The sequence below is a fragment of the Papio anubis genome, chromosome X (genome assembly GCF_008728515.1).
Source record: "Papio anubis isolate 15944 chromosome X, Panubis1.0, whole genome shotgun sequence".
NCBI lineage: Eukaryota > Metazoa > Chordata > Mammalia > Primates > Cercopithecidae > Papio > Papio anubis.
The window spans coordinates 7,266,106-7,269,450 of record NC_044996.1 but is presented as its reverse complement, the minus strand read 5'-3'; positions in this window follow the sequence as shown (position 1 = coordinate 7,269,450).

The window sequence follows — 3,345 nt, the reverse complement described above, 5'->3', positions numbered from 1 at the left end:
CCGTGACTCAGAAGCCAATGGGGCAGTGACTTTCGCGTGGCATGAGCCAACTCTCGCGGGGCTGAAACTGATTCCTTCACGATGACGTCTTCTGCTTCATTCCACAGGCCCAGACCCTTACAACCACGTGGCCAGTGGTTGGTGCACCCTCACACTCCCACTGAAAGCCTGGCACATAGGTGCTTGCTAAATGCTTGTGGAACAAGTGAACGGGGCTTCAGGCCTGGACCAGTGGTATGACTGCTTGTCATAGATCAACAAAAAGGAGTAACTCGGATTCTGACTCCATTCTTCCTCATTCCTAGAGTGCACATTGTAGTGTCCGGTCACTACAGTTCATCATTACAGCGCTCACGACAGCAGCTGCTAGCCAAATGTGGCTATTTAAGTGCAAGTTTCAATTACTTAAAATTAAATGAAATTAAGAAAAGAGTTCCTCAATCACAGTAGTCACATTAACAAGTGCTCAATAGCCGCATGTGGCTCATGGCTGCCATCCTGGACACTGGCAATATGATTTTTTTTCTATTTCTTTTCTTTTTTTTTTTTTTTTTTTTTTTTTAGACGTAGTCTTGCTGTCTCCTAGGCTGGAGTACAGTGGGGCGATCTCAGCTCACTGCAAGCTCCACCTTCCTGGTTCACGCCATTCTCCTCCCTCAACTTCTCAAATAGCTGGGATTACAGGAGTGCGCCACCACGCCTGGTCAATTTTTGTATTTTTAGTAGAGATAAGGTTTCACCATGTTGGCCAGGCTGGTCTCGAACTCCTAACCTCTGGTCATCTGCCCACCTCAGCCTCCCAAAGTGCTGGGATTACAGGCATTAGTCACCGCGCCCTGCTGGAGGGTTTTCATCATGGCAAAAAGTTGTTTTGGGCAGTGCTGGATGTGAAGAGTGACTAGTGAATATCATAGATATTCAATAGATTATTACACTTTAGTAGAAGCTTTGAGTGTTAGACAAAATGCTGTGTGCCTTATGAAACCTTAAAACTGAGTTACAAATAAATAAAACAATACAACAACATGAGAACAAATAATGTGTGAGAAACACTGAAAAGTTACTAAAATCATTTACGCTTTATTGCCAAAATTACTACCCATGAACTGGGTGGCGCTAAGTAAATGCCTTCCTCCAACTAGGCCTTGGTGCCTCATGTGTAAAATGGAAGGGTTGGACATTGTTTCTAGACCCCCTTTTGGCTCTAAAATCTGACCCTTGGGCAAACTCCCGTTACCTTCCTTGGTTTGGGCACACCTGCAAAAGGACTGTGTAGGTATTGCTTCCATAACTGTTAGCTTACCACATTCTAGTTTACAAAGGATATGAAAACCACCCCAACTGCATTTCCATCCTTATTCGTAATTATACGCACTTTCCGTTTCTACTAATTTTATTCTATTGTTATTTCCAGTGTTCCTAAGCATCCCACAGAGGAAGGGAGAAGCAAGGCTTCCTATTCCAATAATTCTTTAAACTTGGCACACTCCATCCATCCCTGCCCCATGCCCAAGAGCCATTCATAATGCCGTTTAGTTTATCAAAGAGTCTAACAGGAAAAGAACCCACTTTCCTTCTATATTTTTTTAAATCCTTTTTCTGGCTTCAGCTTTTCCAAAACTAATTTGATGAGAGGATTGTTATCACACAAAACATTTATTAATAGCTTCTGAAACTACTACTTGCAACTGTGAGGAACCGTGAAGTATCTGAGATTTTACTCTTCTTTCAAGTAGCAAGGTAACTAGTTGCAGTTTTATAGATGCTGGCAGAAGATGCAAGACAACTGAGTCAGAGACAAAGGACAAAAGCTCTCCTGAGACATGCAGAAACTCAACAAATCCATGGAAAATTGCCTCCCAACAGCAGCCTTGTTCATATCATAGCACAGGTGGGAAATTTTCATATGACCAGACACCGCATAGCCACCCTGAGGTCTCAGATCAAGCTAGAGCACGCAATTGGGAACTCAGCTCTTTGCCATCTCACAGGTTGAGCTCTCTTCGCCTTAGTTTCCCCCTTTTACCAATTATGGGCTGTGGATAGCGCGATTGTGAAGATACCATTCAGCTCTGACATGCTATGACTCATACTTGACTGTAGCATTTGAGGTTGCTGCAAACCCGTGAGGCATGGCAGTTCTACTACAATGCAATCCACGTTATACCATTAGAAACCCAAATTACTAACAGGAACTCAAAGGATAAAATCCCTAAGATTACATCTCAGCACTTCCTGGCTTACACAACACTAATTCGAGATTGAGGCCACACACACACACACGAACACACGCAAAGCCATGTGAAGTGTCCATTTTACAGATTATCAGATGTAAATTTAAAGTCCTGCACTGGCTTTCCTCTTTTGTCCTATACCCTCAAGGGAGCTAAATTGGATACTAAACAACCTAGACCTAATTAGAGATAAAAATGTGTTGCACGGGGCATGAATACAAGAATTGCTTCATGAGGTAGTGCATATCACTGCTCAGAATGTAACTACTGCTCTTGTGGAAAACAGAATTGACACTATTTTTTTTCAAATATCACCACAGACAGACATGAAAAGATACCTGACTTCAGGTAATCATGGTTAAATAAGTTACAAATAGCTCATAAGTTACAAATAACTCATAAGTTAAATCAATGATGAGATATTTCACACTTATATTAGCAAAACTCAATAAATATCCACACGAATATATCGAAATAGGACTTTGGTCATTGTAGGTGGGGTTACAAATGGGTACAACCACTTTGGTGATTTTTTTTGGTTTTTTTTTTTGAGAGACACAGTCTCACTCTGTTGCCCAGGCTGGAGTGCAGTGCACGATCTCACCTCACTGAAACATCTGTCCCTGGGTACAAGCGATTCTCCTGCCTCAGCATCCCAAGTAGCTGGGACTACAGGCACGTGCCACTACACCAGGCTAACTTTGTATTTTTTAGTAGAGAAGGAGTTTCACTGTATGTTGGCCAGGCTGGTCTCAAACTCCTGACGTCAGGTAATCTGCCTGTCTCGGCCTCCCAAAGTGCTGGTATTACAGGCATGAGCCACTGTGCCTGGCCCACTTTGGTGAGTTTTTGACAACAAATTGTAAAGTTAAATATTCGCATATTCTGTGACCTAGGAATTCCACTTTTAGGTATCTACCCTTTCACTCATGTGTACAAGCGGACATGTACAACGATGTTCATTGTTATAGTGGAAATAACATAAGTGATGTCCCAGTAGGGTGATAAAAGCAAACTAGTTCATTCCTACAGTGTATAACATTTAACGATAATCAGGATAAATTGCCTATTTTTTTTTTTTTTTTTTTTTTTGCTGGTTTGCCTACCAGCA